At 52.6% G+C, this 13,791-nt stretch overlaps 2 protein-coding genes across 2 annotated transcripts in view; both read right to left on the bottom strand.

The window, feature by feature from the left end:
* Positions 1 to 13,791, bottom strand: part of ARF1 (ADP ribosylation factor 1) — a 442,994-nt gene that overhangs the window by 63,187 nt on the left and 366,016 nt on the right. The window lies entirely within an intron of this gene.
* Positions 1 to 13,791, bottom strand: part of WNT3A (Wnt family member 3A) — a 41,993-nt gene that overhangs the window by 27,167 nt on the left and 1,035 nt on the right. The window lies entirely within an intron of this gene.

Here is a 13,791-nt window from a genome sequence, read left to right as displayed (position 1 = left end):
GATGATGAGGACAACGATGGTGGAGTGGTAGTGTGGGATGCTCACCAGGTAGAATGCACACTTTGCCCTGCAGAAGGCCTTGGGTGCCAGCCCCTGGCCACCACATGAGAGCATCTGCTGGGGGGGGGGGGAATGCCACAAGTGGTCAAACAATGTTGCAGTGTTCCCCCCCTCCTATTCTCACTCTTTCTGCCTCTCACCCTCTATGTGGAGGACATAAAAAGAGAGACCATGCAAAGCCTCACGGAAGTGCTGGCAGCAAACAATGATGACAGTGATGATGATTGCTGGAGAGATGGCTCAATGTTAGGGTGCTTTTATTGCCAAAGGCATGGCACTTCATGGAATTGCTATGGGAACAGAGGATATACCAATGCTGTGGTCTCTTTTTCTTTCTCTCAAAATGAGAAAGTGGCCCTGAGCAGTGAGATCTCAGTTCCACTGAAAAAAGAAGAAGAAAAAGTGAAAATAAAAAAATCTAAGTATAATTTATATTTTAACTATTTTTAAGAATATTTTATTTATTTATTTTGGTCAGACACAAAAATTGAAAAGTGGAGGGAGAGAGAGGAGAAGAGAAAGACACCTGCAGCACTGCTTCACCTCTTGTGAAGCTTCCCCTCTCCCTTCTGAAGATGGGGATCTGGGGCTTGAACCTAGATCCTTGTGCATTATAACATATGCAGTCAACCAGGTGTGCCACCACCCAGCCCCTTCTATTTTTATCTCATAGGACAGATAGAAATTGAGAGAAGATAGAGCAGAAGAAAGATAAGACACTTGCAGGCACTTCACTACTTGTGAAGTTTCCTCCCCTGCAGAAGGGGAGCAGGGGCTTGAACCTGAGTCCTTGCACATGGTAAAATATGTACTCAGCTGGCTGCACCACCACCCAGCCCTGCTAAAGAAAAAACAAACAAACAAACAACTAAACTGGTGTCAACTGGCATGCTCATGGTTATTTTATAACACACACGTGTAACAAGCCACGGTGACCCACCCAACACCTTAAATTTACAAACGCTATGTCCATTACGTCTCAACCAAGCTTGATCTGTACCTCTCCCCTTCTCCCAGCACGGGCACCCCTATCTTCCACTGAAGGAATAGCTAGATGTCCCTTCTCTTCATGCCTGGAAAGTCACTGCTGTCGCTTCCTCCACGCCCTTCCAGGAGAACATTCTGGGTTCTCAGCCTCCAAGGCAAGATGCAAAAGCATGTGGGTCTCATGCCATCTGGGGACAATGGTTGGCGGGCAGCTGTGCATAGGGTTGGCCTCTCCGTCCCCATGAATGTGCTGGTTATGGAAGATGTGAGTTGGGGGGGTCCAGTGCCTTTGGTGAGAAAGCAGCAACTATCAGGAAGCAGGGGTAATAAACGCCACCCGGCAGGGGCAAGGAGTATACACCTTTATTGAGCCGACCGGACACCCTGGCAGTCCCACCTTGGCACCAACTGTTATCTGATATGAAAGTATGTTTCCTCTGTGACATTTCTCAGAAACCGCAGATGCTGCTGCCGGCTGCTGCCTCCGTTCCCCAGCAGGAGGCAAAGTCCGACTGCAGGCAGACAGGCGGGCAGTGGCTTCACCTTCCCGCCTTGACGCTTGATTCCTGGATTTGGTGGGGACCCTTCCCTACCTCACCACCACAAGGTCCACATTTTCCACATCTAAAAACCCCAGGCAGAAGGTCACCAGCCTGAATTAGAGAACCACACATGTGTCTTTATAGTTATTTGTTTATTTGTTTGTTTGTTTATTTACCAGAGCACTGCTCAGCTCTGGCTTATAGTGGTGTGGGGGATTGAACCTGGTACCTTTGGTGGCTCAGGTGTTAGAATCTTTTCGCATAACCATTATGTTATTTCCACTACCACCCCAGCCCCACCATGTGACTTTAAAGCAGCACTTCTCACCAGTAGAGAAATTAGAGGCCAGGGCTGGGAGGATAGGGGTCTAGAGCTAGTACTGGTTCTGAGATGATGGGCCACAATTTGAAGTCACAAACTGGCCTCAGTGCCCAGTCCAAAGACAGAGTCTAGGTTACCCTCCAGAGGACTTGAATTTGACCACTGGGTGAAGTTAAAATCACAGCTTTCCCAGCTGCAGGCCCAACACTTTGACCTTGACAGACTGTGGACAGGGAGCAGACAAACCACAGACTTCCTGCAGCACTTGGAGATGTTAGAAGTCACAGTCTGTTCCTGAGGGTGACTAAGGGTGACCCCACCTTGCCCATTCATGCCAGCTCTGCCCACCTGCTCAGCTGCTTGACTCCAAACGGAAGGCTGGCGCAACTCAAAGGTCTAAACCATGGCCACTTCTACCAGTGGGCTCAGTGACCTTTAGACGCCTTCTGCCTTCATTTCTCAGGGCAGGGTTCCAGTGTGTTGGCTTCCCAAGTTCTCCCCTCCCCTATATAGACGGTGCCCTTAAAATTAATCAAATACCAGCATCAACAGAGTAGTGTCTGCTATTCCAAATACCAGTTTCTCTTTTGCAACAACATGAATGGTACTGGAGGGGTTGGGGACGGGTCATGCGACAGGAAAATAGCCAGAAGGAGAAGGATGAAGACTGGAAGATCACACTCATAGGTGTGATTTAAGCAACAAAACAAGGGACAACACAAGGATACATGTTAATAAGCTACAATCCAGGGAGTCAGGCGGTAGCGCAGAGGGCTAAGTGCAGGTGGCGCAAAGCACAAGGACTGGCGTAAGGATCTGGGTTCGAGCCCTGGCTCCCCACCTGGAGGGGAGTCGCTTCACAAGTGGTGAAGCAGGTGTCTCTCTCTCCCCCTCTCTGTCTTCCCCCATCTCTCTCTATTTCTCTCTGTCCTATCCAACAACGACGACAACATTATGCTTGCTTCGGCAGCACATATACCAACAATGATGACAACAACAATAATAACTACAACAATAAAAAACAAGGGCAACAAAAGGGAGTAAATAAATATTTGAAAAAAAAAACCCTATAGTCCATTTCAGCATCTCTGAGAACTCAAAAGCGGGGAGAAAAAAGGGGTGTGTGCAGGCTGGGCAGACAGTATAATGGTTATGCAAGTGGCTTTCATGTCTGAGGCTCTGAGGTCCCAGGTTTGATCCTCAGCACTACCATAAGCCACAGTTGAGTAGTGCTCTGCTCTTTCTCCCTCCTCTTTCTCTCTGTGTGTGTCTCCCTTCCCCCATCACACTCTCTCTCATTAAAACTAAAAAAACATATATATGTATTTTTTAAAAAGTGTGTGTGAGGGGCCAGGTGGGGGCACACCTGGTTGAGTGCACATGTTACAGTGCGCAAGGACCTGGCTTCAAGCCTTCAGTCCCTACCTATAGGGAGAAAGCTTTGCAAGTGGTGAAGCAGGGCTGCAGGTGTCTCTCTGTTTCTCTATCACCCTCTTCCCTCTCGACTTCTGGCTGTCTCTATCCAATAAATAGAGATGATTAAAAAAATGTTTAAGGTGTGTGTGTGTGTGTGTGTGTGTGTGTGTGTGTGTGTGTGTGTGTGTGTGTGAGAATGCTGGGGACTCAGCGCCCTGCAGTGGAGGGAAATGACAATTTGGTGGTGGGTGAGGTATGCTGACACCTGTCTTGGGGAGATAGGAAACTGTACCCCTGTGACACCAGTGACACCAGTCTTGCAAATCAGCATTCCCTCAATAGTGGTTAAATATATTTATTTGCTTATTAGTGACAGGAGAAGAGACAGGAGAACCAGAGCCTGACTCTGGCATATATAAGCGAAGGATGAAACGTAGGACTCCAGCATTCTAGCCACTGTGCCACTCCTCAGGCCATTAAAGTGACTTAAAAATTATTATATTTTTTAATTAATTTATTTATTGGATAGAGATATCCAGAAATTGAGAAGAAAGGGGAGATAGAGAGGCAAAGAGGGGGTTAGCTGGGTGGTGGCTCACCTGGTTGAGCACACGTTATAATTCACAAGGACCCAGGTTTGAGCCCCCAGTTCTCACCTGCAAGGGAAAAACTTTGCTTGTGATAAAGCAGGGCTGCAGGTGTCTCACTGTCTCTTTCCCTCTGTATCTCCCCCTTCCCTCTTTATTTCTGGCTATCGCTATCCAATAAATAAATAAATAAAGTTAATACACAAAATTAAAAAAATATATAGAGAGGGAAAGAGACAGAAAAACACCTGTAGTACTGCTTCACCACTCATGAAGCTTTCTTTCCCCCTGCTGGTGGAGACTGGGGACTTGAATCAGATCCTTGTGCACTGTAACATGTGCGCCACCACCCGGCCCCCAAAGTGATTTTTTTTAAGGAAAAAAAAAAAAGGCTGACCAAACTGTTAAAAATGTAATTAGAGGTAGCCGGGTGGTGGTGCAGCAGGTTAAGTGCACATGACAGAAAGCGCACGGACCGGCATCAGGATCCCGATTTGAGTCCCCGGCTCCCCACCTGCAGGAGGTTTGCTTCACAGGCAGTGAAGCAGGTCTGCAGGTGTCTATCTTTCTCTCCCCTTCTCTGTCTTCCCCTCCTCTCTTGATTTCTCTCTGTGATATCCAACATCAACAACAGTAATAACAACAACAACAATAAACAAGGCCAACAAAAGGGGAAAAATAAAAATTAAAAAAAATATATATATAGATAGATAGATAGATAGATAGATAGATAGATATAATTAGAAAAACAAAACAAAGAGCAGAGATAGGGCAGACTTGACCACAGACATGGGTTTCTCACAGTTCTGGTAGCTGTGAGTTGTAGGCCAGGGTAGAGCAGATTCTATTCCTGGTGAAGGCTCTCTTCCTTGTTTACAATGGTGTAGTTCAACAAGGATACTAATCCTACTGTAGGGGCCCCCACCTCTTTGACCTCATATGTCCCAAAGGCCCTACTGCAGGGGACTGGGAGGTGGGGACATACAGTCAGCCCACCACAGTGAGTGAGACCATGCAATCACCACTAAAGGCACAGTCAGTCAGTCCCAGGACACCTCAGGACTCCTGGCCCCAAACGGTCTGGTTTCTATCATGGCGGCTTTGCTTCCTGCTTTTCACCTCTTTGAGACCTGGGTCCTCAGGGGGACCTCCCCTGACCTGCTGAACACACACTGGGCACAGGTCAGGCCAGTTCCCATGAGCCCTGCAGGAGATTCTGACACATGTTCTGGTTCCCACTGGGGACCGTGGATCCTGGTTGCCGAGGGTGCTTCGGCTCCTTGTGCTGGGACCTCAGAGATTCCTTGTTAGCAAGGGCCTCCTCAGGCTTCCAAGTCTAAATGCTACAGTCTGGCTGTTGGGGGTTTCTCTGATTTCTGTTTCTGGGAATCCGAGGCTTTCAGAAACTTCCAACACTGCTGCCTGAGAATGTGGTCTTGTTACAGATGCAGGGGTGGGTGGAGCTGGGTGTCATCATGAGTCAGGCTCAGGAGTGGGCAGGACTTGCCCTCACTCTGTGTGCTCAAGGCTGGTCACTCATCCACTATCCTCCGGCCCAGTGTCCCTGAGCCAGTGATGACAAAGTTCCAGTTGTCACTTGGTTGTCTCGGCTTTCAGGTTGCACCTCCAGTCCCCTTTTTAGGGATGCACACAGCACAGAGGGATTGGAATGAAGGTCACACAAAGAGGGAATGGAGGTGCCTGGCTTTGATCCAGTGAACACAATACTGGGGAGCCCATACTCAGCCACTCAACTCCCCTCCTCCTTCATTTTCCTGTGTGCTATCTCTCTGGGGCATGATGAGCTCCCACTTCAATTTGGGTGCTTCTATAAGTGGCCAACCTGGAAGATGGTCAGTTGGAAGCCCAGAAGGCTGAGGTCCAGGCAGAATTGTTCCTTGGTCCCAGCTGGGCAGAAGAGGGAATGCCACTGTCCCCAGAGGTCATGCTCAAGAGGCCCGGGCACCCACAGGGACACAAGGGCCCTGCCTGGCTGGTGGAGAGAGGCCAGTCTGCTTCACCGCACCCATGTCTTCTCCTTGCACCTGGCTGCTGTGATTCATCTCCTGAGGAACGCGCTCCTCTCCCTGGCTGCCAACCCCAAAGTGCAGGAAGGTGACCCAGTAAGAGCCAGCTCTCCACCTTTAGCACCTGGCTGGGGAGAGAGGATTTCAATCCCCTCTGCAGACTATCAAACCCAATGTCTTAGGGCCCCTCAAAATCAGAGTATCCCCAACAGAATGGACCCCACTACCAAGATCTGGAGCTACTCATCATTCTAAGCCTCACCCTGTTCTCAGCAGGAAGAGACATGCCCCCCCCCCCCTTCAAGCAGTGCCCCAGTGGCAGGGTCAGGGGCCAGGGGCCAGGTATTGGTGGTCACATGTCCCCACACAACAAAGTGCCACCACCTCCAAGAAAGCTGCCTAGAGACACAGGAAGGAGAGGCCTAGGTAGGTAAAGGGAAATAAAAAAAAAGTTTATAATATCTGCCTGATATTTTTATGACAATGGGAAATAGGGAGGAAATGAGAAACCCACTATGGGGAAAATGTTTGCATTTGGTTGTTAAGAGGAAGAACCTGTAGTTTTATTTTATTTCAATTTTTTATTATCTTTATTTATTGGATAGAGACAGCCAGAAATTGAGAGGGAAGAGGGAGGTAGAGTGGGAGAGAGACAGAGAGACACTTGCAGTACTGTTTCATCACTCACAAAGCTTTCCCCCTACAGGTGGAGTCCAGATGCTTGAACGCGGGTCCTTACACACTATAATATATGTGCTCAGCCAGGAATGCTACCACATGACCCCACTTCTTTTTTTTTTTTAAGGTTTTGTAAATATTTATTTATTAGGCAGAGACAGTCAGAAATTAAGGGGGAAGGGAGAGACAGAGAGACACCTGCAACACTGCTTCACCACTCACAAAGCTTTCCCCTTGTAGGTGGGGACCAACGGCTCCAATCTGGGTCCTTATGCACTGTAACATGTACATTCAACCAGGTGCGCCACCACTTGCCCCTCTTTCTTTCTTTTCTTTTTTTCTTTTTCTTTTTCTAGAGTACTCAGCTTTGGCTTAGGGTGGTGGTGGTGGTTTGAACTTGGGATATTAGAACCTCAGGCATGAGAGTTTCTTTGCATGGCATTATACTATCTCCTCTGCTCTTTTTTTTTTTTTTTTTTTTTGGTAAAAGTTGAGAGAGTGAGGAGGAGAGACACCCAAGCATCACTCCACCATTGTCCACAAAGCTTCCCCTCTGCAGGCACTTCTGTGTGGCAGCCGGAAACTCAAACCCAGCTCCTCAGGCATAGTAATGTGTGTGCTCTACCAGGGGAGCCACCTTCCAGCCTCCGGACCCCAAACCTCATAACTTCACACATGCTACTACTGTTAGTTTTCCAGGAACAATTTGTGTTCCATCCAGAACAGTTTTGGAAGATCTCCCCCCCGACCCCGACCCCCCTCCTAACTTCCTGGAGGCAGCCTGTGGCTGAGGCCACGTGAGCTACACTGTGGCCACAGACACTAATGGTTTTCTTTCCTTGCTTCCTCCCTCCCTCCCCTGCTCACTCAGTGGAGGAGGCCTGTGGAAAGGCCGGGCACCCGGCCAGACTGCCTTCAGGGGAAGCTCAGAGGTGCTGGCTATGGCCTGCAAGGAGGGAGGCTCAGGCTGGTGGCCTTCGCCATGACTGGGGAGCATGGAAAGGCAGAGACAAAGTGTGAGCTTGACATTTGTCCCTGAATCCCTGGGCAGGGACCCAAAGCAGAGCAGGCTGACAGCGCACCCTCTCCAGAGCTCTCTGTCTACAAGTTCAGGAGCATAGCACCCCCCCCAACCCCCCAGGGAACCTTTTCCTCCAGCACCCTGCAATTTTTCTTTGGGGGTGGGGGAGGAACCTCACAGCAGGGGTTCTGGGGGGCGTAGGGGGAGTTGAGACAGGGTGATTGAAGCCTGGGGCACTGTGGAGCCATTTCTGCCCTGGTGGGACCCTCTTACTCAGGTCCCCAGGGGAATGGAAAGCAGTAGATGGCTGTGGTTCACCCACATAGGTCTTCCAGGGTCACCTCCTCCAGGGTCTTCTCTGTGCCCCCCTCCTCCAGGGTCTTCTCTGTGCCCCCCTCTTCCAAGTTGGCTGCTCTTGAAAACCTGAAAAGGCTCCTCACATCCCATCTTCCTGCTTCTGATCTGTGAGAGGTGTCTTCTGATGGCTAGGGGTCAATGCCTTCCCATCCTTCATGAGAGACCCCAGGGGCAATGAGGAGGTGTGTGTGTGTGTGTGTGTGTGTGTGTGTGTGTGTGTGTGTGTGTGAGCGGGGAGCTCCCATGCTCAAAGCCCTTTGGAGTCTCTCCCCCCCACTCACATTGCCTCTGGAGCACCTTTTCTTGCCCTCAAACTGGTTGTCATCTGAGATAAGATCTTTTCTCTTGGGGGAGAATCAAGTTTGCAACAATGGAGGGGGGTTAGCAGGCCAGTGGGCTGACAGCCCAGGAGCCACAGGGGACCAGGGCACCTCAGGGCGCTGCTTTGCCTCAGGGGACCGGGGCCACCTCAGGGTGCTGCTCTGCCTCTCCCTTGGATCTGGATCTCTCCCTCTAGGTCACCAGGGAGACCCTCTCCCTCTGCTGGAGCTGGAGCTGAAGTCCCTTCCTCACTGGCAGGGCTGATGAGGAGGGGGAGGGCTCATACGAAGGGAGAGGGTCTCAGGACCACCCCTTCCCTGCCCCTGGCTGCACTCTGCCTGCTGAGCGCCCCCCCCCCCCAACACAGCCCCTTGCGCCTCCTCCTGCCCCACCGGCTGGGCCAGGATTACTGACACATATTTGAACAAGTCCCAGCAGGTGGGCAGAGGCTCTGGTGCCCGCAGCCACGCACTTGCCTGCTTCCCTGGGCGGCAGCGGCACGTTCTGTTGGGAAGGAATGTGGAAGCACCAAAGTGGGAGACACCTTGGGGTGTCACTACAGAGTCTAGGGTGGTTAAGGGTGGGAGAGACCAAGGCAGTGCTGCCCATATGTCAGTGGACACTTAGAACTCTGTGGAGGCAGTTTGTGAAGACCCCCTTTGTGCCCTCAAGTCCCCCCAGCTTGGGGGCATCCCTGCTAAACTTCAGGTGCAGCTGCAGGGTGCAGGAGGTGTATGTGTGAGAATGAGGATGCAGGGTGAGAATCAAGGAAAGAAACCCCCCCCCCCATCATGGAATTTCACAGCCCCTTGATGTGAATGCAAAGGCAAGCTCAAGGCGATTGGGGGAGGGGAGGTAGAGCCTGCTAGGTGCAGGATGCAGAAGTGGGGTTTGCTAAGGAAGTGAGGTTTGCAGGGTGGGGTTGAGGAACCTGACATACTGACAGTGTACATCTGCAGGGGCCACTGGAGCACCCCATCCTCCCAGCTGTGCCTGGTGGAACTTGTGCTGTGATCAATGGGGAAGAAAGGGAACCACAGGTCCCCACCCCTCCAACTCTTGAGATAGTCTTTTCCCTCGGTTAGTTTCTACCCTTCAAGGCTGGACAGCCCATCATTACCTTTAAAAATAGATATATTTATTGCATATGAGAGAGATTTCTCACATAGAAACAGAGACAGACAGGGAGGTGAGTGGGTGGAGACAAGTAGAGCACTACTCCGGCACATGCAGTGCTAAGGATTGAACCTGGGATCTCAGGCATAGAAGTAAATGTTCTGCCAGTTGAGCTATCTCCCTGGTCCCAGGCTCCATTCTTAATGCCACCCTCAGACTCAGCAGACATCCCCTTACCCAATGCCAAAAGCCATCCCTTATCCACCCACCCAGCTTTTGCCTCTGTCCCCAGCCTTCTCTAGAGCCCACCTCTATCTCCTATTGGCTTTCTAACACCAAACAGCAGCGGAGTCTCCTGACTAATCTCACCCTGTCACCATGCTTTCAAGGGGCAAATGCAAAAGTCTGCATCTTTTTAATACAAAAGTCAAGTGCTGGGGCTCAGGTAGTGGACCATATGGACGTTCTCCCTGTGGGATGCAGAGGGCTGCTGGGTGGGTATCAGGTTTGCTGGCTGATGCAGGGTGACTAGCCAGAGAGTAGCTTGGGTTTTGGCTTTTGGTGTGTCCAATTCACTGGGATAAAATACACAAAAAGCTACTGCAACACCATCTCACTGCCAGAATTCCCAGGCACCTGTTCCTCTCTCTTCTCTGCCTGCTGCCCATCTCTGAGCAGAACCCCTGCTCTCCCTGACCTGGCCCTGCCCCGGGCTGGGCACCTCAGGCAGCCCGCAGCCTGGAGACTAGAGTGCCTGGAGACTAGAGTTTTATAGCCTCGCCCATTTACTCATTCTGTCCTCCAGCAACAAAGGACTCTAGCTGGTTTATACAAAGGAGAGGAAAAAAATCATCCAAGAAAGACAAGGAGCCCAAGGAAATTGAGCGTCAGTCAGCCTGGATGGAGGGCTACACCCAGGACCCAGACAGTCCTGGGTGACTAGGTGATGGCAAGCACTAGCCTGCTGTGCGGGGAAGGGGGCTTTTCTCTAGCTCTATGCTCCACAAAAAGGGGGAGGGTCCTTCAAGGGTTCCCATGAGGAAGTCACAATTTGCTGACTATAAAAAGCAAGTTCTCTCAACTGTGAGATTCTACTTGTGACTGTTTCTGACATGGCCACATGCCAAAGTGGTGGTGGCTTCTGTGTAGGGCAACGCTGCTCTCAGCACCCCCAATATCCTGCAACACTGGGGGGTGGGTGGGAAGGTATCAGTTTCACCACAATTATAGGTTAGATACTATTACCACCATCCATGGGGTATGGAAAGAAAGAGGTAGAGACAGAGAGAGGAAAGCAAGAAAGGAAAAGACAGCTATAGACACAAAGAGGGAGAGAGAAACAGAGACAGAGACAGAGAGAGACAGAGAGAGAGAGAGAGAAACAGGGACAGGATGGGGCAGGGAGAGAGGGACTGCCCAGCCCTCTGCCCTGTGGCATCTTCTAATGTGGGTCACTCACCCAGTCCTGAACTGGACATACCTTCACCGCACATACTATGGGGCCCAGAGAAGGGGACCTGGGAGTCACCCAGATGGGGAGCCTGGTCTGGGGAACCTCTGGTGTTGGCATCAGGGAATGTATGCAGAGAGAGGGGTACAAAAGGTGCGTGTCTGGGGTGTGTGGGGAGGGCTGGAAATAGCACTCTTAGTCTGCACATGAGTTTGGGGGTGTAGGGAGCCTGAGAGAAGATATCAGGGTGCTGAACCTGCCTGGGGGCATGTGGCTAGGAGAAGACTGGTCATGGCACTTTGGGCCAGCTGGAGTGACATGTGTGCTGGGGGCCTGGGGGTTCAGTTGGAGTCTGGGGGCAGAGGGAAAGGGAGGCCTGGCTCTCCATGCAGGTGGGGGCCCAGTGAAGTTATGGGGGGCATGGAAGGAGAGCAAGAAATGAAGAAGGACCTCAGTGGCACAGCCTAGTGTGGACATGGAGGGTCTTGCACCCCCCCCCCCGCAAGAATGTGTCCACATGTCCCCTTCTGACTGACTGGCTACCTGTCCTGTTTTTCCCTGTTTTCACAGGGAGCCGTCAGCATAATTCTAATTCAAAAAGAATTCCAATGGACAGGGGCATGGGGGAGAGGGAGCCTGAGTGTGACCCTAGAGGGACCCCCAGATACCCTGTACCTTACACTATCACTCCCTGTTCCCTTCTCTGGGTCCTCAGCCCCTCTGTGCTGGGCTGGGTGGGCATCTGGGTGAAGGACACTTGCCAGAGGTACTGGGGGGGAGGAATTGGCCATCACATTCTGGGCAGTGACACCTTCTTGCTCCCCTCCCCTCACACACACCCCTCAGCCTGCCACCCTGACTTCAAAGCCTAATGACTCCGATTTGGGCTACCTCCTTGTTTTCTTTCCCCAGGTAAGACTGTTGCCACCACTTTCACTTTCATGTGTGAGGTTGGTGAGGGTGTGGGAAGAAGGGGTGGGGAGGGCTTCCTTTGGGGTGGAAGGTGGAACAGAACAACCCATGAAGGTTACTGAGAGGAAGGTGAGAAGTTGTAAAGAGAGGGTCCCTCCCACCAGGACCTGCTTAGGGGTGGGGAGTGGGGTGGGGCAGGAGACACCTGTAGGGGAGCTGGGGTGGGGGTGACAAAGAGAAGTCTCTCCCTACTGTTGGATGCCCTTTTTCTTCCTCTGAAAACCCTGCTCTCTCTTCTGACTGTGTGCTTGCCTGGATGGTGTGTGTGTGTGTGTGTGTGTGTGTGTGTGTGTGTGTGTGTGTGTTTCTGGAGTCCAACTGGGGGTGGGTGGGTTGGGCAGTGCAGCGGTAAGAGGGGGTTGAGTGTTCCCCCCAAGGAGCCCGAGGTCATACCCGACAGGGAGGCGACCATCTTCAAGAAATAGGAACAGAGTGGGCGACTCTCATGGAGAAAAAAGTGGAGGTTCCCTGGCATCCCGTTTCCTTTAGGGTCAAAGGGCTGCTCCAGGCTGGATGGGGTTGGATCGCCAGCGTTAGGGAGGAGGGAGAGGGAGGAGCGAGGGAGCGAGAGGTGCTCCTCCCTGCTCACCTGGAGCTCCTTCTCAGGGTCCATTCAGACGCGACCTGTACAGCGCAGGTGAAAACGGCAGCTTTTGGGGCTTGGGAGGGGGCAGGGCAGGGACCCCCGGAGTCCATCAGAGGCGGGTGACCCGGCCCTGCTTTATGGGCTGAGAGCGGAGGCGAGATCGCTTACCCTGCGCCCGGGAAGGAGGCGGTGGCGCGGCGCTTCTAATTAGAAGCCAACGAGGTAGCCGGTCACCCGCCGGGCTCTCTCGGACTCTCCTCTGGCTCCTCGAGGTTGACCCCCGCGGCGTCTGGGTTCCCGCGCTCCCAGAAGGCGGCCTGACGCGGCAGGTGCCCCGGAGTGCTGGGCGCGCGCACCAGGGAGGGGGAGGGGGATCCCCGCAGCCCGTGCACCCCTGCTTCCCCTCCTCCCGGCTCCCCCATCCCTCGTGGCCACTGCCCCGTCTCTTCCCCGCGGGCTGCGCTGGGCTCCGCGCTCCCACCCCGGGCGCCCCGCTGCTGAACCATCTCAAAGAGAAAAATTATTATCGGATTAGATGTACTTCAGCTCGCTCGATCTCTCCCCCCTTCCCCTTGGCGTAATTGTTATAATTCCAGGCAAACCGTAGGAGAGGGCTCCCCTGTGTGTGTGTGTGTGTGTGTGTGTGTGTGTGTGTGTGTCCGTCCTGCTCTGCAGCCCAGGCTCCCGGCACACTCCCCTCTAACTGTGCCTCCCTACCCCCAAAAGCGTGGCATTTCTGAGCGCTCCAGGGCACCGTTTGTTTGGGGTTTTTTTGGGGGGGGTTGTCGAATTAAATGTCCCGAGGGATGTCAACCCTGCCCCTGCTCCCCATTAATGTTCAAAGGGCCTTCGGTTTGTCTGAACTCCGGTCGTTGGGTCTGGGAGGGTCTCCCCAGAGCGCGCTTAGCCTGGGGGAGGCTAAGCCTTCTCAGACGCTGGGTCCTTGGCATTCACTCGAGAGCCCCCCACCCACTCCACCTCCGGGCTCCATGCCTAACCTGACTTTGCAGGAGTCCCTCCTTGCCACTGCGGGGCGAACATGGGGCTCACAGCGAGGGGCACCCGGGGACACCCTCTCCAGCCCCGCGGTGGAGAGGCGCCTGAGTGCCAGGAGCCAGCCCCGGGCGTCCGCAGCTGGTTCCCCCCCCAACCCCCCCCCCCGCCACTCCCGACCTGTCCCCGCCGTCTTTACGTAACCGCTGCTCCGAGCTGTTCGGTCTTGTCTCCCCGACTTTGCTTTAAAGTGTGTGTGTGTGTGTGTGTGTGTGTGTGTGTGTGTGTGTGTGTGTGTGTGTGTGTGAGAGAGAGAGAGAGAGAGAGAGAGAGAGAGAGAGAGAGAGAGATAGACT

This window comes from Erinaceus europaeus, chromosome 9, assembly GCF_950295315.1.
Source record: "Erinaceus europaeus chromosome 9, mEriEur2.1, whole genome shotgun sequence".
NCBI lineage: Eukaryota > Metazoa > Chordata > Mammalia > Eulipotyphla > Erinaceidae > Erinaceus > Erinaceus europaeus.
Note: the sequence above shows the minus strand (reverse complement) of the source record. Positions and strands in the feature narration are given on the sequence as shown.